A 23,583-nucleotide genomic window follows, 5' to 3' on the forward strand; every position below is an offset into this window, starting at 1 on the left:
CACCGAAATACAATGGCAATTCCAATCTGAACGAGAGTACCACAAGCAACCCCATACACGTGTTTCACCCTTGTTGGGGATCATCAGTGCTTAGAGAGGCATCAGCTTCACCTCACTGATGATCCCCAACAAGGGTGAAACACGTGTATGGGGTTGCTGGTGGTACTCTCGTTCAGATTGGAATTGCCATTGTATTTCGGTGCTGGACTGCCCCTGGGCAGGACAAAGACTGATATGCAAATGGATATTTCCCATCTGTGAAAGGCACAGTGAGTAAAAGCAGTGGCTGCGAACTCTCAAGTGGTTAATAACCACTGAACAGGTTATCATGTCTGTTCTTGCGAGAGAGGGGCGCCCGCTACCATTGTAAAACTATTTGTTAAGGAACCTGGGATTGGTAACCCTAGGTCTCCTGGGGGCAACCAGACGTGGTCTCCCTCTCACTGTGCTTAGAGAGGCATCAGCTTCACCTCACTGATGATCCCCAACAAGGGTGAAACACGTGTATGGGGTTGCTGGTGGTACTCTCGTTCAGATTGGAATTGCCATTGTATTTCGGTGCTGGACTGCCCCTGGGCAGGACAAAGACTGATATGCAAATGGATATTTCCCATCTGTGAAAGGCACAGTGAGTAAAAGCAGTGGCTGCGAACTCTCAAGTGGTTAATAACCACTGAACAGGTTATCATGTCTGTTCTTGCGAGAGAGGGGCGCCCGCTACCATTGTAAAACTATTTGTTAAGGAACCTGGGATTGGTAACCCTAGGTCTCCTGGGGGCAACCAGACGTGGTCTCCCTCTCACTGTGCTTAGAGAGGCATCAGCTTCACCTCACTGATGATCCCCAACAAGGGTGAAACACGTGTATGGGGTTGCTGGTGGTACTCTCGTTCAGATTGGAATTGCCATTGTATTTCGGTGCTGGACTGCCCCTGGGCAGGACAAAGACTGATATGCAAATGGATATTTCCCATCTGTGAAAGGCACAGTGAGTAAAAGCAGTGGCTGCGAACTCTCAAGTGGTTAATAACCACTGAACAGGTTATCATGTCTGTTCTTGCGAGAGAGGGGCGCCCGCTACCATTGTAAAACTATTTGTTAAGGAACCTGGGATTGGTAACCCTAGGTCTCCTGGGGGCAACCAGACGTGGTCTCCCTCTCACTGTGCTTAGAGAGGCATCAGCTTCACCTCACTGATGATCCCCAACAAGGGTGAAACACGTGTATGGGGTTGCTGGTGGTACTCTCGTTCAGATTGGAATTGCCATTGTATTTCGGTGCTGGACTGCCCCTGGGCAGGACAAAGACTGATATGCAAATGGATATTTCCCATCTGTGAAAGGCACAGTGAGTAAAAGCAGTGGCTGCGAACTCTCAAGTGGTTAATAACCACTGAACAGGTTATCATGTCTGTTCTTGCGAGAGAGGGGCGCCCGCTACCATTGTAAAACTATTTGTTAAGGAACCTGGGATTGGTAACCCTAGGTCTCCTGGGGGCAACCAGACGTGGTCTCCCTCTCACTGTGCTTAGAGAGGCATCAGCTTCACCTCACTGATGATCCCCAACAAGGGTGAAACACGTGTATGGGGTTGCTGGTGGTACTCTCGTTCAGATTGGAATTGCCATTGTATTTCGGTGCTGGACTGCCCCTGGGCAGGACAAAGACTGATATGCAAATGGATATTTCCCATCTGTGAAAGGCACAGTGAGTAAAAGCAGTGGCTGCGAACTCTCAAGTGGTTAATAACCACTGAACAGGTTATCATGTCTGTTCTTGCGAGAGAGGGGCGCCCGCTACCATTGTAAAACTATTTGTTAAGGAACCTGGGATTGGTAACCCTAGGTCTCCTGGGGGCAACCAGACGTGGTCTCCCTCTCACTGTGCTTAGAGAGGCATCAGCTTCACCTCACTGATGATCCCCAACAAGGGTGAAACACGTGTATGGGGTTGCTGGTGGTACTCTCGTTCAGATTGGAATTGCCATTGTATTTCGGTGCTGGACTGCCCCTGGGCAGGACAAAGACTGATATGCAAATGGATATTTCCCATCTGTGAAAGGCACAGTGAGTAAAAGCAGTGGCTGCGAACTCTCAAGTGGTTAATAACCACTGAACAGGTTATCATGTCTGTTCTTGCGAGAGAGGGGCGCCCGCTACCATTGTAAAACTATTTGTTAAGGAACCTGGGATTGGTAACCCTAGGTCTCCTGGGGGCAACCAGACGTGGTCTCCCTCTCACTGTGCTTAGAGAGGCATCAGCTTCACCTCACTGATGATCCCCAACAAGGGTGAAACACGTGTATGGGGTTGCTGGTGGTACTCTCGTTCAGATTGGAATTGCCATTGTATTTCGGTGCTGGACTGCCCCTGGGCAGGACAAAGACTGATATGCAAATGGATATTTCCCATCTGTGAAAGGCACAGTGAGTAAAAGCAGTGGCTGCGAACTCTCAAGTGGTTAATAACCACTGAACAGGTTATCATGTCTGTTCTTGCGAGAGAGGGGCGCCCGCTACCATTGTAAAACTATTTGTTAAGGAACCTGGGATTGGTAACCCTAGGTCTCCTGGGGGCAACCAGACGTGGTCTCCCTCTCACTGTGCTTAGAGAGGCATCAGCTTCACCTCACTGATGATCCCCAACAAGGGTGAAACACGTGTATGGGGTTGCTGGTGGTACTCTCGTTCAGATTGGAATTGCCATTGTATTTCGGTGCTGGACTGCCCCTGGGCAGGACAAAGACTGATATGCAAATGGATATTTCCCATCTGTGAAAGGCACAGTGAGTAAAAGCAGTGGCTGCGAACTCTCAAGTGGTTAATAACCACCGAACAGGTTATCATGTCTGTTCTTGCGAGAGAGGGGCGCCCGCTACCATTGTAAAACTATTTGTTAAGGAACCTGGGATTGGTAACCCTAGGTCTCCTGGGGGCAACCAGACGTGGTCTCCCTCTCACTGTGCTTAGAGAGGCATCAGCTTCACCTCACTGATGATCCCCAACAAGGGTGAAACACGTGTATGGGGTTGCTGGTGGTACTCTCGTTCAGATTGGAATTGCCATTGTATTTCGGTGCTGGACTGCCCCTGGGCAGGACAAAGACTGATATGCAAATGGATATTTCCCATCTGTGAAAGGCACAGTGAGTAAAAGCAGTGGCTGCGAACTCTCAAGTGGTTAATAACCACTGAACAGGTTATCATGTCTGTTCTTGCGAGAGAGGGGCGCCCGCTACCATTGTAAAACTATTTGTTAAGGAACCTGGGATTGGTAACCCTAGGTCTCCTGGGGGCAACCAGACGTGGTCTCCCTCTCACTGTGCTTAGAGAGGCATCAGCTTCACCTCACTGATGATCCCCAACAAGGGTGAAACACGTGTATGGGGTTGCTGGTGGTACTCTCGTTCAGATTGGAATTGCAATTGTATTTCGGTGCTGGACTGCCCCTGGGCAGGACAAAGACTGATATGCAAATGGATATTTCCCATCTGTGAAAGGCACAGTGAGTAAAAGCAGTGGCTGCGAACTCTCAAGTGGTTAATAACCACTGAACAGGTTATCATGTCTGTTCTTGCGAGAGAGGGGCGCCCGCTACCATTGTAAAACTATTTGTTAAGGAACCTGGGATTGGTAACCCTAGGTCTCCTGGGGGCAACCAGACGTGGTCTCCCTCTCACTGTGCTTAGAGAGGCATCAGCTTCACCTCACTGATGATCCCCAACAAGGGTGAAACACGTGTATGGGGTTGCTGGTGGTACTCTCGTTCAGATTGGAATTGCCATTGTATTTCGGTGCTGGACTGCCCCTGGGCAGGACAAAGACTGATATGCAAATGGATATTTCCCATCTGTGAAAGGCACAGTGAGTAAAAGCAGTGGCTGCAAACTCTCAAGTGGTTAATAACCACTGAACAGGTTATCATGTCTGTTCTTGCGAGAGAGGGGCGCCCGCTACCATTGTAAAACTATTTGTTAAGGAACCTGGGATTGGTAACCCTAGGTCTCCTGGGGGCAACCAGACGTGGTCTCCCTCTCACTGTGCTTAGAGAGGCATCAGCTTCACCTCACTGATGATCCCCAACAAGGGTGAAACACGTGTATGGGGTTGCTGGTGGTACTCTCGTTCAGATTGGAATTGCCATTGTATTTCGGTGCTGGACTGCCCCTGGGCAGGACAAAGACTGATATGCAAATGGATATTTCCCATCTGTGAAAGGCACAGTGAGTAAAAGCAGTGGCTGCGAACTCTCAAGTGGTTAATAACCACTGAACAGGTTATCATGTCTGTTCTTGCGAGAGAGGGGCGCCCGCTACCATTGTAAAACTATTTGTTAAGGAACCTGGGATTGGTAACCCTAGGTCTCCTGGGGGCAACCAGACGTGGTCTCCCTCTCACTGTGCTTAGAGAGGCATCAGCTTCACCTCACTGATGATCCCCAACAAGGGTGAAACATGTGTATGGGGTTGCTGGTGGTACTCTCGTTCAGATTGGAATTGCCATTGTATTTCGGTGCTGGACTGCCCCTGGGCAGGACAAAGACTGATATGCAAATGGATATTTCCCATCTGTGAAAGGCACAGTGAGTAAAAGCAGTGGCTGCGAACTCTCAAGTGGTTAATAACCACTGAACAGGTTATCATGTCTGTTCTTGCGAGAGAGGGGCGCCCGCTACCATTGTAAAACTATTTGTTAAGGAACCTGGGATTGGTAACCCTAGGTCTCCTGGGGGCAACCAGACGTGGTCTCCCTCTCACTGTGCTTAGAGAGGCATCAGCTTCACCTCACTGATGATCCCCAACAAGGGTGAAACACGTGTATGGGGTTGCTGGTGGTACTCTCGTTCAGATTGGAATTGCAATTGTATTTCGGTGCTGGACTGCCCCTGGGCAGGACAAAGACTGATATGCAAATGGATATTTCCCATCTGTGAAAGGCACAGTGAGTAAAAGCAGTGGCTGCGAACTCTCAAGTGGTTAATAACCACTGAACAGGTTATCATGTCTGTTCTTGCGAGAGAGGGGCGCCCGCTACCATTGTAAAACTATTTGTTAAGGAACCTGGGATTGGTAACCCTAGGTCTCCTGGGGGCAACCAGACGTGGTCTCCCTCTCACTGTGCTTAGAGAGGCATCAGCTTCACCTCACTGATGATCCCCAACAAGGGTGAAACACGTGTATGGGGTTGCTGGTGGTACTCTCGTTCAGATTGGAATTGCCATTGTATTTCGGTGCTGGACTGCCCCTGGGCAGGACAAAGACTGATATGCAAATGGATATTTCCCATCTGTGAAAGGCACAGTGAGTAAAAGCAGTGGCTGCAAACTCTCAAGTGGTTAATAACCACTGAACAGGTTATCATGTCTGTTCTTGCGAGAGAGGGGCGCCCGCTACCATTGTAAAACTATTTGTTAAGGAACCTGGGATTGGTAACCCTAGGTCTCCTGGGGGCAACCAGACGTGGTCTCCCTCTCACTGTGCTTAGAGAGGCATCAGCTTCACCTCACTGATGATCCCCAACAAGGGTGAAACACGTGTATGGGGTTGCTGGTGGTACTCTCGTTCAGATTGGAATTGCCATTGTATTTCGGTGCTGGACTGCCCCTGGGCAGGACAAAGACTGATATGCAAATGGATATTTCCCATCTGTGAAAGGCACAGTGAGTAAAAGCAGTGGCTGCGAACTCTCAAGTGGTTAATAACCACTGAACAGGTTATCATGTCTGTTCTTGCGAGAGAGGGGCGCCCGCTACCATTGTAAAACTATTTGTTAAGGAACCTGGGATTGGTAACCCTAGGTCTCCTGGGGGCAACCAGACGTGGTCTCCCTCTCACTGTGCTTAGAGAGGCATCAGCTTCACCTCACTGATGATCCCCAACAAGGGTGAAACATGTGTATGGGGTTGCTGGTGGTACTCTCGTTCAGATTGGAATTGCCATTGTATTTCGGTGCTGGACTGCCCCTGGGCAGGACAAAGACTGATATGCAAATGGATATTTCCCATCTGTGAAAGGCACAGTGAGTAAAAGCAGTGGCTGCGAACTCTCAAGTGGTTAATAACCACTGAACAGGTTATCATGTCTGTTCTTGCGAGAGAGGGGCGCCCGCTACCATTGTAAAACTAGAAAAAATATACACCCAATATCACCCGACCTGTGTTGGTACTCATTTATCGACTTCAGAAGGATGAAAGGCTGAGTTGAGGCGTTTAAGAACAGACAAAATCAGTGACTCACCCCCTGAAGTGCGCCTGAAATAAATCTTTAATGAGTAGCAATTATTGTATAGAATTCCAGAAAGATAGAATTGGTATTCCTATTCTTTCTTATTTAGGGTCAGTGCTTAAAGTGTTAGACTTGTGGCACTCCTGTTCTTATTTTTCTTATTTTCCTTAAGGGGCCTGAACAAGAAAGCCAGATGCTCCAGAAGTAAAGAGCCACATGGTGCTGGCCATAGCCCAGGAGCTTGCAAAAAAAAAAATAATAATAAAAAAACAAGTGGTTTTTTTTTTGCAAGCTCCTGGGCTATTTTTTAGAGGTCACATGGGGGACCTCAGAGGTCACAGTTGGACCCCTAAATGACGTCCCTGCTGACAAGATCGTCTATGTCCCTCTGTTTCTCCTTCGATAAGTCTTGGGGAATGAGGTCTGTTTTATCAATCTCCTCAGGTACTAGACAGGATAATATGGATGATGTGGAGGCCATTAGGTTTTCCTTCCCCTCTTTCAGGAGGTTTATATGATACAGATGGGTTTTCTGACTTTTGTCGGCTTGGGCTACCCTATACGTGCAGGTAGCCGTTCATTCTATTATCTCATAGGGTCTGTGCCACTTTGAAATGAGTTTATTCTCGGAAGTGGGTAAGAGAACTAACACTTTCTGGCCCACTGAAAAGGAGCAGAGGTTCACCTTTTTATCGTAGGATTGTTTTTGTTGGGAATGAGCTTTCTCCATATGAGCCTGGACTAGCATTCTAATGAGTGTCATGTATTTTCGTAATCGAGTAGCTGTCTGGGACAAGGGTATAGGTGCTTTTCTTTCTTCCCAGGTTTCCCTGAGCATGTCTAAGACATCTCTGGATTACCTACCGTACAACAATTCAAAGGGAGAGAATCTGGTAGATGCTTCAGGAGTCTTAGTTACTGCTAACAGAGCCCATGGTATCATGCAATCCCAATCCTTCCCATCTTCATCAACCAACTTTCTTAAGATTGTCTTGAGGGTCTTATTAAATTTGTCCACCAATACGTCTGTCTGGGGGTGGTAAACTGGGGTTCTCAAAGTAGTAATATGTAATAATTCCTTTATTCCCCATTAGCTCATGAAATTCGTTCCCTGGTCAGATAGAATTTCCTTGGGAAAGCCTACCCGCGAAAAGAAGGGTAACAAATGCTTTAAAATCTGTTGAGTGGTGCTATTTCTCATGGGGAAGGCTTCGGGATTCCTAGTGGCATAATCTACAATAACAAGAATGAACTACCCAATTTAGAGGTTTCTAAAGGGACCTATGATGTCCAATCCTATCCGAGAGAAAGGAATCTCTACTATGGGCAGTGGGTATAGTTTTAAAGAAGGTATGGTTTCAACAGTATGACCGACACAAGTGACATCAGTTCAAGTGTGTTTATTGAACTTCAACAAGGGGTTGATAAACACCCATCTAATCCTAAATCTACAGATGGGAGCTAGCTACGACCATCAAATAATGATGCAGTCCTAGTGGTGTCTTGTCAAAATAAAAGGGTCTATACTAAAAAAAAACTATTGCAAATCCTTACCTCTAAATACAAATAGTGTGGGGGGTAGTGTTTATGAAAAAGAAAGAAGTGTTCACAAAATGATATGTCAGAATGTTCAGGCTGTTGGCCCCCCTTCCCCACGTTTTCAGCATGGGACAAGGCAGTTCACTCGAACGTAGCACAATCTCTGGCTTCTTTAACACGAGGATACAGTTCAATCATTAGCATCAGGGCCTTCTGTGGCCAAACTCTTTGCCTATCAAAGTCTCTTCATGCAGAGGGCCTCATATGACAAAACAAACGAAAAGTTCCTTTCCTATTACAAGTACTCAATTCAGGTGATTCACTATTGAACCCGGACGCCCCCCAGCCGGATTTCACATCACTACACATCACAGCCTTGACAAAGACCATGGTTGAAACGCATTGGCTTTTTTGCTTTCACCTGTACCTAGCATGTTTACCAGGTCTATTGTTTTATGTATAAAATAACATTAAAACCAACTTCACTGATGAAAACAAGTAAAAAATGGTGCTGCATTTTTATTACAAACTTTTAGAACTAACTAAAAGAATGACTTCAACACTGGGGTAACACCCACCTACCAGCGACAGTAACTAACAAGGTTTGTCTAACCACGCAGCCAAAAGTTCCCCCGGGAACTTGAGTTTCTGCTCCTAGACAAACCATGTGCCAGGACGCAGGTCGCACTACTTCAGCTAACCAAACATACCTGGCCCGTTTCACCTCAAAACTCCAACCAACTTAAACATGTAAGAAAGTGTTTGTGTGGGAAAAGGGGGTGGGGGTAGAGCTTCCAAATATCCTACAGGGTAGGATGGGGAAAAGGTGTTACAGGGAAGGGGATACCGCATCTCATCGTCCGGTGTCCCACGTCCACACCCTGTAGACCCCCCCCATCCACATGATCCTCCCTCACTGGTCCACCCCTCAGGAACTGGATTCAAAAAAGATGGCCGTGTCCTGGCCACCTGGATGACAGATCCCGGGACTAGCGGGTTAGACACCTTCAGGTTTCTCACAGCTCCCAGTCAAAAATCAAATCACCTTCAAAGCAATGTGCACCACACAGAGCAATGCACGTCCAAGGAGCGGAATTTATAACAAAGAAAAACAGCATTTACAAGCCAACTAGAACACTTAGATCCAGTGACATCCACTTAAAACCTAACCATACACAAGGAAAAAACTTTTTGGATCAGTATTCTCATGCATAGCTGTAAAACTATGGAAATCTCTCCCCAGAGAAAAACAAATTATGAAGGTCCATCTAAAATTCAGAAAACGTCTAGAAACCTGGCTCTTCAGCTTCGAACAGGATGAAAACAGACTGTACAACATCCACGCACCATGAAACAAACATACAACAGAAAACGAGTGTGGAGTAGGCCAGAGCGGAGTAAAGGGCAGGGGAGAAGAGAGGCGTCTAACTGAGAAGGGAGGTTTTGAGACCTGAAGTGTACCCATTGTGAGGTTGGCATCATGGAAGGAGATACAGACAACAGATTCAAAGTTGAACAAATCTTTATTTCTCAAGTGTAATGTTCAAATGTAACACAAAAAGGCTTATCCTGAAGCTTTATCTGTAGTCTGGTTTTTCATAAAACTTCACAACTCACGGCTCCCTTCCCCAAGTCTGGTATTCACCATCTGTTTTCCGTCTTTTACCACAGCACACTTCCTTGTTTTCTTAGAGGCTCCTGGTCTTGGCGCAGTTTTAGACCACACGGTCAACCTATTACAGGTCACGCAACCAGGAACCTAGCATTTGCTTTCAATGATTCTTGATTCACCATGTTGTAGTTTCTCTGGTCTTGGCGCAGTTTCAGACAACACGGTCCACCCACTACAGGTCATGCAACAAGGAACTTCCAGGTTTCCTTCCGGTTCCAATAGTTTGCTCAACAGTTTCTTAAGCCACAACTTCACAACTTTAAGAAACCACGTATGTGATAATCTGGATTCTGTTTTATTAATATTTTCTTGCATTCAGATACGTATTTCAGTTTGTCAAAGATATTTCTTCCACTTATAATTGTGTCTTTCACTTAGTTAAGTTACTCTCACTTGGTTCTTTCACTTTGGTATTCAATAAAAGTTACTGTTGCTTAAATAAATGCCTCCTTACTGGTTTCATTCAATGCGGTAAGTAGATAAAGTCACTTATTCTTGTTTCCTTCATTCATTTGTTCAATAAGGAGAGCTTTGTATATTTAATTCATTTCGGTATTCAATAAAGTTACTTGTGTCGATTTTGTTCGCCATTCAGTAAATATAATTTTCATTTGTTTCATTCATTTCGTTATCAACGTGTTATAAATTCATTTGATTTCATACCCGCTACTGTATTCAAAGGTTTTCGGTGGTCCCTGGTGAGTAAAGTGTGCCTGACACTTAACCAGGCATTGCGGCTCCTGCACACGGCTTTTCCCCTTCTGCGGGAAAGCCTGTTTGCCAGGCACGTCTCGTAGTACTCTCCAGCAATCGTGCTGAGCCTCGCTGACACGCTCTAACAACTCCAGCTGTTCGCATTTTCTCCAGGGGCTTCTCCAACTTAGACTATTCCTCCGGCAGGCTCCCCAAGGTCTCAGTAGGCATTCCGACATCTTGGTTTCTCCTGCCCTTTCTTTTTCCACTGAACTCCTCTCCCAATGCTCTCCTTGCAGCTTCATAGTGCCACCTTTTCTACACCTGCGATCCAATAATGGATTGTGTCCCATCAATTAATGTTGCCAGACTCATTAGTAGTACACGCCTGACCTTCATGCATCTTCTTTGTACCAGTACCAGAATGGCGATAGGAGGTAATCTCTGCTATCCCCAGTGGCTTCGTCTTCGTCTCAGTACTTGAATGTATTTTAAAGGGGGGAGTAAGTGGAAGACTTTTAGAATGGCCCATAATGCTCGGAGGGAGGTTGGAATGGTTATCATGAGGATAAGGGGGATACCGTGATTTATTATAAAGTATTAACTGTCTACTCCTTCTCTTCTCCTGTTTTATATATCTGGTTTGACAATGTCTTCTACCCTTCCCAGAAATCAGATGAACAATATCCCATAACCACTTCCAGTATAGTGGTTCCTTTCTGGAAGGAGGATGAAGAATACTGCGTCTCACCCATGGGCATCTCACTTCCAATCCCTATGGATCCTCCATCCAGGTGATCCTCCCTCGCTTGTTCGTCCCCAGGGGCAGGATCCAAAAGTGATGGCCTTTCCCTGGCCACCTGCACAGAGAACCCAAAGGGAATGGAAGTGAGAAGACCCTCAGCTTTCTCACACCATCCTGATAGAGGACCATAGATGGAAACAGGGTAGGGAGATGTGTTCCCCTTAATCGGATCACAGAGGGTGTGAAACTCGTCACACACAAAGGAATAGGGCTGGAGGCAGAAATCAGACGGCCCACGGGGCACAGGGAACACACTGCCCCCAGAGGAACTTGTGGGGGCAGTAATTGCTGCACTCTAAAATGATCGACAGAGAAAGGGATATGGATTGCATTTAGTCAGAACAGTGGGGGTAGGAAATGTACTGCCACTAACAAACCACACTAAAAACTCACCCTTCTGCATACACTTCTTAAACTCAGAACTAAACACAACCATACCTCTACAGCCTCAATCACTGCACATACTTCACAACACCACAACGACAAGACAAACCACACAATCTCACCCAACACCCCATGGTGGCCACCAAACGAAAATCACACCTATGCTCAGTGAACAGTGCATCAGAATTGAAGCTGCCAACAGCACATCACAGCTCTCTTGCTTTTTTCCCGACTCAATCCTACTTAAAAGAACCCGCCTTCCTTGCATTACACATCCACCACAGCACCAAGAGGCCACACAGGTGGCAACAGTGCGCGGTATAAGAACCTTTAACATAACATTACAGAGTATAAGGGATAATTAATTTTTATATGTATAGGGTGAGGCAATGGTGATCGTGGGATGACGTAACTAGAATGTGTGATTATGTAAATCATGTAATTCTGTGCATAAAAGCTGTAAGTGTTTTGAGCCTGGCAATGAATTGTTTTCTGCTCACAAAGCTGACCAACTCTTTCCTGCTGTGTGCATTAAACTCACTTGTTCTGACAAAGTGAACAGTTTTTTTCATTTTGGAGGTGCCCTTCTACAGAAACAAAAGCACAATAATTGCTGTGGCGTTTTGAATGTTGCAGTCCACTGAAATGAGCGTCTGTTCCAGTCACAGTGAAACCAGTGTGCATGCAACTCAGATTCCAAAAGAGTTTCCGGATTGGGCTGCTGGGTATTCGATATCTTGCATGTGCATTATGGGAATGGAAGTCCATTTATTTGCGAAATACCAAATTCGAAACAAATCTATTCTGGGGCTTTTCTGGTGATGGTTGACAGCACCCCATGGGTCTGTAGATAGCACCACTGAGAGTTAAAGATGTAGAGACGTGACAAGCGGTCACCATTTTATTGGCAGGTAGTACCATTATGACAGGTCCTGACAAATGCCTATCCCATGCCGCCATAAAAGCTAAAGCTGTTGGCTTTGAAAATTCTTGTTTGATACATTAAGCAATCTAGGAACAGGCAATAGCTTGAACTCTGTATATGATTAGACTAAAACAGAAGACATTTAGGGCAGAGATGCATGCACGTATAGTATGTGAATATTTGAAGGCAACTACTATTCTGGTTGGACTCTAGGTTCACAACAAGCAGTGTCTACTTCTTGAAGTAGCAAAAAGCCAGCTGTTGCCAGATTATAATCCAGTTCCACCAGGACCTGATGCTGCACACTTAAATTTACAGCCAAGTGTTTAAATGTGAAATTGCAAGAATAATTGGGTGAATCTGTGTATATGGTTTTTATGGGAGGATGAATTAACCAGGTTGAGGGATAAATTAATAGATTGAAGAAATCAAAATCTTTACTGTACAGAAGAAAGGTAAGCATTGATTTAAAAAACGACTGCTCCTTAGTGGCCAATTATGCAAATAATTGTGTTAATATTGTGAAATGTTGTGTTAAATGTGGATTAATAGGTTTTGTATGATGTGTGAAGTTTAAACTGTAGCGCATGTGACAAATCTTCAGTTTTTGTCCCTTCTCCCCTAAGGGGAGACTTTTCCCATGGGGCCAGGCGGGGTGTCCACAGTACAATAATCTGTCTGGGTTGGTATAGGTGAATCACATGGGAGAGGTAGCCCCTTCTGGGATTAGGGACTATGCCCAGAGAAGACGGTATGCTGCCTGTGGGTCACCCTCTGTGGTGTATCTGCTAAAACCAGATCCTTCCTACACATTGCCAAACAGTACCTGCATGTTTTATTGTAAAGTCAGTCCAAGTAACACAATAGACATGCGTAAGGTTCAGAAAAATCAAACTTGCCTTCCATACACCATGAACAAAGGTACTGGGAAAAAAGATGGCTACGAATAAGAAGATTACACCAATGAACTATGGTGAGCGGTCTAGTCTGCCGCCATATCTCATTGGACCAACAAGATACAAAATAGATGAGGCAAACCAGGTAGAAGAGTACCTTCCTCTGGAGAAGTGCTGTAAGAGAAGTTGATCCGGCTACCGTGAAGTAGAAAGGGAAGACGCTTCGCACAGAGAGGGAAGCGAGACAGACTGCAGCCCAAGATGTGGGAACTATGAAACTCTCTCCCCAAATAGACTGTTGGGCGTCCCACGATCCCTGAGGCAACAGCAAGCAGAGAGGAAAGTCAGAGAGATGCAGAGGTCCGCAAAGCCACGACCGAGGCCTAGAAGAGCCCAAATGCTACTGGAGTACTGTGAAGAAGTCCTGTTGCCCGGAGGACGTGAACCGAACAAAAAGGTACGTAGGCAGATTGAAAGGGGCAGGAGGTCCGGGAAAGCCAGGAGAGGCAGAAATCGAACAGATTGAGAGAATCTGGGAGCCTGAAAGCCAGCAATTAGGAAGGGGTGGCACCCTGAGTGAGAGACAGATAAAACAAGGGTCTGGGCCACGAGAGAACCTGCAAAAGGAGAAAGTCTAGCTTGGCAAGAGAGAAAGCCAAGCTACCCGAGAACAGCACAGCGAGTCTGGGAACAATGTTCCCTGGGACCGGCACCCATATTTCAACAAGAGGACCTGTGAAGAGAGATAGTATAACTTGGCAGGAGAGTGAATCAAGCTATCAAGGAACTGTACTGCGAGAGTCTGGGACCCTCACTCATATTTGAAAAAGAGAATAAGAGGAGCCTGGGACCCTGAAAGGGAGAGAACAAAATATAGAAGAAATCCAGGCTTGGCAGTAAAGTGAACCAAGCTGTCAAGTAACTGTACTGCAAGTCTGGGACTTGCACCCCCATTTGTAAAGAGAATAAGAGGCGGGGCCCTGAAAGAAAGAAGGAAATACTGAAGAAATCAATGCTCGGCAGGAGAGTAAACCAAGCTGGTTGCAAACAGCACTGCGAGTCTGGGACCCACACCCATATTAGAGTCCAAGAATAAAGTGAGCTTTATTTATACCTCAGGGTCTGGGACCCAACAGGAAGAGACTCTTTAAAACTGTGATATTCCCCTGGATAGTATTTGTCAGGAGAGTGAACCAGACCTACCCAGGGAATAAACGAGCAACCAGGTTTCAACAGGAAGCCGACTATGGGCCTCATTACGAGTTTGGAGGCAGCCATGCCCATAATAAGGGCATGGCTGCCTCCAAACTCGGGTCCGTGGTCCATCAATGGGGAAACACCGGCCCATTACGACTTTGGAGGGCCCGGTATTTCCCCATTCGGGGAAACCCGGACCATCGCCATTCCCATTTGAGCCCCCATAGGGCTCAATGGGAATGGGGAGCATGCTAACAACGGGCCCGTTAATGACGGGCCTGTTGTTAGCATGCTGGTCCCCTCGCGGGGCCAGCAAAGGCCGTCTGGTCTGACCAGACGTCAAGAGCAGGTCCCGCGAGGGGACCTCGTAATGAGGCGGTACAGGGTTAACGGCGCCGGCACCTTTACCAGCACCATTAACCCCTTACCGCCTCACTCCTAATGAGGCCCTATGTATGAAAGAGTGGAAAAGCCAGAGAAAGGGAGGCAAGTTATGATATTGATATGATGTTTTATTTATATCGCGCTCCTACACAGGTGTTTCAGAGCGCAACCAAGCAATGGGAGGGGAACAGGGGAGAACAAAATACGATCTTACTAGGCTCAGTGACATTAAGAACGCGCAAGTGCATGGAAAAGGGAAAGGGGGGGAGTGCGTGGAAGGGGAGAGGTGGAAAGTGCAGAACAGAGGAGCGAACAGACTAAATAATATATGGAATAAATAAATAAATGCAGTGAAACTGGAAGTGCAGCCAGACAAGTGGCAAGTGCATGATTAGTAAAATAGGGAGTGTTCACGAGGAGAGGAAATTACTGACGGGCCCATTGGTCAGTACTCACCCTCGAGAACCTGTAATACAAGATAGCTGCACCATGTGAGGACAGGGTGCAGGATTCACATACCCCAGCATAACTCAATAACCAGGACTCAATAAATTGGCAAAGGGAAGTCTGTTTAATGATACATACATCAGCATATGGAAGTCAGCAGCATCGCGAACACCTGTCTCGCCCCGACTTCCGCGAACTTCAGTCAAACAGCCGTTTTTATAGGCAAATCTCGTCATCATTGACGTCTCACTCTACAAAAAATCATCATGCAATATAATTGGTTGGGAAAGGTAACTTAAGTATAGGTGTTATATCTGTATATGAAACAGGTGGTGGTGCCGGAAACACGAGAGCAACTGAAGAACAAGGCAAAGGGTATTACATCAAAAATTCATTTTATTTTGTTATAGATTGTAAAAAAGTCTTTAATTAATTCATTTTGTAAAACACATCCTATATAACAGACATTCATACATTCATACATACTAATACAGCTTAATACAGCTCTAAAAATAGTACATTTACGTTTTTTAAAGGGAAATGTGAAGAAAGTGCAACAACTGTTCCATTGTTAGGATAAAAAGTACGCTTTCTAAAAAAAACAATTAATGGGATCAAAAGCAAACGGATACAAATTCTGTGTAATGGAAATGTCAACAACACTTCCAGTGTTCAATGATAATGGTTCATTCCAGACAAAAGCTATCGACTATTAGTGCCCAGACTGTTGATGCCAAGATAAATAAGTCTTCTTAGTCAAATAGGCTTCTTAATACATAGTTTCGACTTGAATAGTTATCTAAGTCTTCATCAGGATAGGGATGAACCTAACAACATTTCTAAAAAGAAAAAGAAAAAACAATGGTACAATTAAAATTGGATGTTAAAAAACCTTAATTCACTCAGTTGCTCTCTGTGAATACCAATAGTTCAAATATGGGGAGAGGACAAATTAAGTCATACTCTGAAACCAACCCAAAACTTGACTAAATGGAGAGGGTTAACTCCAATTTATTTAAATGATGCCCACTAAGGGGCAATGCATATCTCAAAAGGCCCCACATACCTCCCTTTCTCTACAAAATGATAGAGAATTCAATGCATCAGGTAAGAGAAAATCATTTCACATTGATGGGACACTATAATTTCGTGTCAATATATTTTCCCTAGTTTAACACCCCGCTCCCCCCATGTCTCCATTTGGAATTCCATTCAACAATCAACTAAAGTAATACCTGAAAACCATACACCGGATGGTAAACTGGTCTTGTCTTGACCAGCTTCTCCTCTGTATTAGAGATGCAGGGTCAAATACAGGTAGTCCTCGTTATAAAGCACACTCCAGGAAATTTGTAAACATCAAACATCCCTGAAACGCCAAACAACAAAAGAACAGTACTTCTGTCACCACTGTATTACAATCCTACTTTAAGAGTATTTGATATAAGGCAAATGAGCACCACAAAAGGTATGCCAGCGAAATTACCTCAAAAAAGGGATACATCTCCTTGACTTTGTATAGATGAAATGTCGGCACCGTCTGTCTCTTATCGAGGCCGACTTCGTAGAAATGAAAGAGGGATAGACAGAAAACTGTGACCGCCGTAACGTCCGCACTGTGTCGCAGTTCCTACTCTGCAAGCGACGCAGCTTCTAAACGCGAAAAACGAAATCAAACATATCAATGCTACGCTAAGGCTGTAGAGAAATGCAATCCAATGTGTGCTCTTCAATTGGAAAACAATTGGAAAACAAGAGAGAAGACCACCCTTCTTACTCAATATATGGGGCGTAACACTCCCAAATGTCTTCTGTGCAAGCAATTCGAAGATTAAATGAGGTCGCTATAATATCCCTTCTGTCAAGCAGTTTCTACTCTGCATGCAGCACTGCTTCTAAAAAAGAAGCGAAATGAAAAGTGTTACCCCAATGTTACATGACAAATAGTACATGTCACGCTAAGGCTGCATGGGGAAGCACTCCAATATGTGCTTGATGATAGAGAAAAAGAAAAAGAGGAAGTTCAAAGCTAATTTCCAAAACATATTTCAAAAAAGAAGGTTCAAAGCAAATTTCTGAAAAAGTGCATACCTCGCGCAGAGTGACCGTCGCCCATGGAGAGTCCCAGCAGACTGAGGAGACCAAGCGGAAAGCGCTAGTCCCTCTTTTATGTCGAGGATGTTAGGGGCATAGGTACAAACAAAGGACCATTATCGTGTGTCCCCGGGTCACAGACACAGAAAAAGGACCAATGCCATATATGCACCTACCGAAGGAGAGTTGTTTCTAACGCTTGCGTGTTCTACCGCCGTATAAGTGATCTGGTGCCAAATTTTTACAGATAAATGGTCAGTGTGCAAAAGAAGAAAAAGAATGTCAAGTGTCCTCATTGTGTACACTTCTTGTCGCCCGAATATAAGTGTTCTTCAAAACACATTATGTGTGTAAAAATGAAATAAACTGTGTATTGTCGCCAGGATCTAAAAGATACACTCAGTTTTGAAGTTTTAAAATTAGAAGACCAGACATCGTACTGGTAATACAAGGAGGAATGAAATCCAAATAACTTTATTTTGAATAAAATTATTTTTAAAAAATCCTTCTTAACTCCATTCCTCCTGTTGATTCAGGCCTGCAGTGAGGCTATTAGTATGATATATCCACCACTGTTCTTTTTGCGCAAGACGTGTGGCCACATTAGCCTTATCTGTGCCACATACTCTTTCTACAGCCCACCATTGCAGATTTTCTGGGCTGTGTTTTAGTTCCAAAAAGTGTGTGCTCAAAGGGGCATTGAGTTGTTTGGTTCTAATCTTCGAACGATGTTCGCCTATTCGTAATTTGACCGCTCTGGTGGTCTTTCCTATATATGCCTTCTTACAAGGGCAAATAATAGCGTAATTCACATTAGTACTGAGGCAAGTGGTGTGTTGCCTAAGTTTCCAGTCCCTCCCATGAATATTAACAATGGAGGTGGCTGAAGTGCTAGCACAGTTGCAACAGTTACCACATGGGAAATGGCCAACAATAGGGGACATGCCCCAAGTCATAGAAATAGTGGGTTGTGTATCTTGTAGATGGTTCCTATCTGCTTTCGAAACCCAGTTTTTGATGTTCTTGCCCTTTTTAAATCCAAGAAGGCAATCTCTTTGTTGCTGGTCTGGATCGTGAATTTCAAATTTGGATTAAGATTATTAATCCAAGTGAAAAACATATTGTAGTCACCTTTTGAACCGTCCCAAATAATCAGTATGTCAAAGAGATTGCCTTCTTGGATTTATTAATAAAAGTGGACGATAATAGATTGGTTGTGGACCTGTACAGAAAGGACTCTGATAGGAATACAATATTGCACCATCAGAGCTTTCACTCTCAATCTCTGAAATCAAATATTCCCTATGGGCAGTTTCTTAGAGCTCGTAGGAACTGTACTAAAGTAGAAGATTTCATCAAGCAAGCCTCTATTATAGAAGATAGACTATTAGAAAGAGGATACCCTAAACAACTTCTCAGACGCTGTAAAAAACTAGCACGTTACCAACATAGAGAACTACTTTTGGAAAAAAATGTTGTACAAGAAAGAAAGTTGAAAGATGATCAAATAGTGTGTGCGCTCACATTTAATTCGCAGCACAACCAGATCAAGAAAATGATCTCCAGCCACTGGCATTTGCTCCAACTAAATATGCAGAAATTACCCAAACCAATTTATGCATTCAAAAAGGGCAAGAACATCAAAAACTGGGTTTCGAAAGCAGATAGGAACCATCTACAAGATACAAAACCCACTATTTCTATGACTTGGGGCATGTCCCCTATTGTTGGCCATTTCCCATGTGGTAACTGTTGCAACTGTGCTAGCACTTCAGCCACCTCCATTGTTAATATTATTGGGGGTGGTCAGTCAAAAAACCGAAAACAAAATATCGAATCACAAAAATATCGAATCCAAAATCTCGAAAAAAAAAAATCTCGAATTATTTATTTATTTATTTATATGTATTTGTGGGTTCAGGTAAGTATAAAAAAAGGGTAAAATAAAAAAAAAAATAAAAAGGGGGGTTGGGGGGGAACCCCCCCATTTCGAAATAAAAACGTATTAAAAAAAAAATTAGAGATTTTTGTTTTCGATATTTTGGATTCGAGATTTTTGTTTTCGATATTTTGTAATTCGGTTTTTTCACTATAAACCATTATTGGGAGGGACTGGAAACTTAGGCAACACACCACTTGCCTCAGTACTAATATGATTTACGCTATTATTTGCCCTTGTAAGAAGGCATATATAGGAAAGACCACCAGAGCGGTCAAATTACGATTAGGCGAACATCGTTCGAAGATTAGAACCAAACAATTCAATGCCCCTTTGAGCACACACTTTTTGGAACTAAAACACAGCCCAGAAGATCTGCAATGGTGGGCTGTAGAAAGAGTATGTGGCACAGATAAGGCTAATGTGGCCACACGTCTTGCGCAAAGAGAACAGGGGTGGATATACCATACTAATAGCCTCACTGCAGGCCTGAATCAACAGGAGGAATGGAGTTAAGAAGGATTTTTTGAAAATAATTTTATTCAAAATAAAGTTATTTGGATTTCATTCCTCCTTGTATAACCAGTACGATGTCTGGTCTTCTAATTTTAAAACTTCAAAACTGAGTGTATCTTTTAGATCCTGGCGACAATACACAGTTTATTTCATTTTTACACACATTATGTGTTTTGAAGAACACTTATATTTGGGCGACAAGAAGTGTACACAATGAGGACACTTGACATTCTTTTTCTTCTTTTGCACACTGATTGGCCATTTATCTGTAAAAATTTGGCACCAGATCACTTATACGGCGGTAGAACACGCAAGCGTTAGAAACAACTCTCCTTCGGTAGGTGCATATATGGCGTTGGTCCTTTTTCTGTGTCTGTGACCCGGGGACACAGGATAATGGTCCTTTGTTTGTACCTATGCCCCTAACATCCTCGACATAAAAGAGGGACTAGCGCTTTCCGCTTGGTCTCCTCAGTCTGCTGGGACTCTCCGTGGGCGACGGTCACTCTGCGTGAGGTAAGCACTTTTTCAGAAATTTGCTTTGAACCTTCTTTTTTGAAATATGTTTTGGAAATTAGCTTTGAACTTCCTCTTTTTCTTTTTCTCTATCATCAAGCACATATTGGAGTGCTTCCCCATGCAGCCTTAGCGTGACATGTACTATTTGTCATGTAACATTGGCTTAACACTTTTCATTTCGCTTCTTTTTTAGAAGCAGTGCTGCATGCAGAGTAGAAACTGCTTGACAGAAGGGATATTACAGCGACCTCATTTAATCTTCGAATTGCTTGCACAGAAGACATTTGGGAGTGTTACCCCCCATATATTGAGTAAGATGGGTGGTCTTCTCTCTTGTTTTCCAATTGTTTTCCAATTGAAGAGCACACATTGGATTGCATTTCTCTACAGCCTTAGCGTAGCATTGATATGTTTGATTTCGTTTTTCGCGTTTAGAAGCTGCGTCGCTTGCAAAGTAGGAACTGCGACACAGTGGGGACGTTACGGCGGTCACAGTTTTCTGTCTATCCCTCTTTCATTTCTACGAAGTCGGCCTCGATAAGCGACAGACGGTGCCGACATTTCATCTATACAAAGTCAAGGAGATGTATCCCTTTTTTGAGGTAATTTCGCTGGCATACCTTTTGTGGTGCTCATTTGCCTTATATCAAATACTCTTAAAGTAGGATTGTAATACAGTGGTGACAGAAGTACTGTTCTTTTGTTGTTTGGCGTTTCAGGGATGTTTGATGTTTACAAATTTCCTGGAGTGTGCTTTATAACGAGGACTACCTGTATTTGACCCAGCATCTCTAATACAGAGGAGAAGCTGGTCAAGACAAGACCAGTTTACCATCCGGTGTATGGTTTTCAGGTATTACTTTAGTTGATTGTTGAATGGAATTCCAAATGGAGAAATGGGGGGAGCGGGGTGTTAAACGAGGGAAAATATATTGACACGAAATTATAGTGTCCCATCAATGTGAAATGATTTTTTCTTTCCTGATGCATTGAATTCTCTATCCTTTTGTAGAGAAAGGGAGGTATGTGAGGCCTTTTGAGATATGCATTGCCCCTTAGTGGGCAACATTTAAATAAATTGGAGTTAACCCTCTCCATTTAGTCAAGTTTTGGGTTGGTTTCAGAGTATGACTTAATTTGTCCTCTCCCCATATTTGGACTATTGGTATTCACAGAGAGCAACTGAGTGAATTAAGATTTTTTAACATCCAATTTTAATTGTACCATTGTTTTTTCTTTTTCTTTTTAGAAATGTTGTTAGGTTCATCCCTATCCTGATGAAGACATAGATAACTATTCAAGTCGAAACTATGTATTAAGAAGCCTATTTGACTAAGAAGACTTATTTATCTTGGCATCAACAGTCTGGGCACTAATAGTCGATAACATTTGTCTGGAATGAACCATTATCATTGAACACTGGAAGTGTTGTTGACATTTCCATTACACAGAATTTGTATCTGTTTGCTTTTGATCCCATTAATTGTTTTTTTAGAAAGCGTAATTTTTATCCTAACAATGGAACAGTTGTTGCACTTTCTTCACATTTCCCTTTAAAAAATGTAAATGTACTATTTTTAGAGCTGTATTGAGCTGTATTAGTATGAATGAATGTATGAATGTCTGTTATATAGGATGTGTTTTACAAAATGAATTAATTAAAGACTTTTTTACAATCTATAATAAAATAAAATGAATTTTTGATGTAATACCCTTTGCCTTGTTCTTCAGTTGCTCTCGTGTTTCCGGCACCACCACCTGTTTCATATGTATTGTTTTACCTCTAGGTGCCGGGTTTGGAGGTTCCCACCATTGTTTGTTGGGTTATATCTGTATATGACAACGGAGCATGCAGATTGGTTAACTCTTATCAGGTGGGCGTCTGCGCCCATCGCTCTACATCATACGTGATTGACGGCACTATAAGTACGACATCCTATTGGTTACAGTGTCTATAGGACCCTAGATTACATGGTCCATTGTGATTGGGCCAGTTACACCCCTAAACATAAATCTCTACTTTAATTAGCAGCATGCAGAATAGACACCAGGTGCCTAGTGTCCCAAGATTCACCCTGCCTCCCTTCCATCAATCAGTGGTTTTAGGGCGATGTGTCAATTAGTTGGCTAAGGAAGACCTCGAAACTGTAGTCTCTTATCAGGAAAAGTTATGACACCCCTGGATCTGGGTGACATCAGACGGTGGTACATCTTCGCACCTGGCTGGTCACGTGTTGGTTCACCGTGAATCTGCTTCAGTTTCCCGCTTTTCGTGTATTTAATTCTCTTTGTAGCCTCACCCCCAGCCAGGGCCTCCTTATCTTGACCTTCACAGGGCAGGCTGGTATGCTCTGAAGTTCCGATTCTCCGTAGCTGAGCTTGCCTCCCCCTCTTGGGTTGACCTCGATTTCACAGGCCTGATCCATTCTTTGTTAAGTTTCAATTTCGCTCCTTTCCTTCGGCTTGGGCCTGGATATGAAACTCGGCCAGTCAGGCCTTGGCCGCCTGGGCATACTTCTGCTTTTACAAAATGGAGTTGCACGTGTACATTGTGCTGTATGGAGGTAGATGTATATAGTTGGCGCTTGCCACTCTTTTCTTCTACTAAGCATTGCAGGCAGTATCGATTTCTTAGCTTCTTGCATTTCAAGCTTATTTACACACATTAGCTGGTTCGATTCTTTCATCTTGGTTCTTCAGCTATGATGTTCTTACGTTTCAACACTGTTGTCCTTCGTGTCTCTTGCACCCGTTTTCGTGGATACACGCGTTCGCGTGTTGCCTTTTCTCATGCGTTAATCTGTCCAGGCCCTCTCCTCATCACCGTTTGCCTTCCATAAGGGCTCTTTGTGTCTCCTCATGAACAGTCTGCAAGTACGCATCGTTTCGTATCAGCGGCTGGTATGGTTGTCTGATTGGGTACCGTGCTGCCCAGAGCTGTCTGGTTATGGGCGCTTCAACAGGTACTGATCTTCTAATGTACACAGGGCAGAGGCCCATTGCAGCTCTCTGTTGGTTCCGCTGCTCCTCATATGTCACATACCTTGGCGAGTACTTTACTGGGACCTCCTCTACAGGTATATCTGATAAGTGCAGAAGAAAAGTGGGGGACTGTATGGGTACAGATACAGATCCCAGTGGTGGCCCGGAGGCAGTGCAAGAGGGAGGCAGGGTGAGCAGGTACCTGTGCCCGAAGGACAGAGGGTGGCCAGGTGCATGGTGCCGAGAGAGAGAAACAGATCAGCAGGGGACAGGAGGGGCAAAGGCAGAAGGGGAAGGTCTTGAGGTGCTTCCGGAACCAAAGATGGTTCTCCTCAAGTCAACCATGTTGAATACATATTGGTAGAATACATA

Source organism: Ambystoma mexicanum, chromosome 3p, assembly GCF_040938575.1.
Source record: "Ambystoma mexicanum isolate Mex_15411 chromosome 3p, UKY_AmexF1_1, whole genome shotgun sequence".
In the NCBI taxonomy this organism is placed as follows: domain Eukaryota; kingdom Metazoa; phylum Chordata; class Amphibia; order Caudata; family Ambystomatidae; genus Ambystoma; species Ambystoma mexicanum.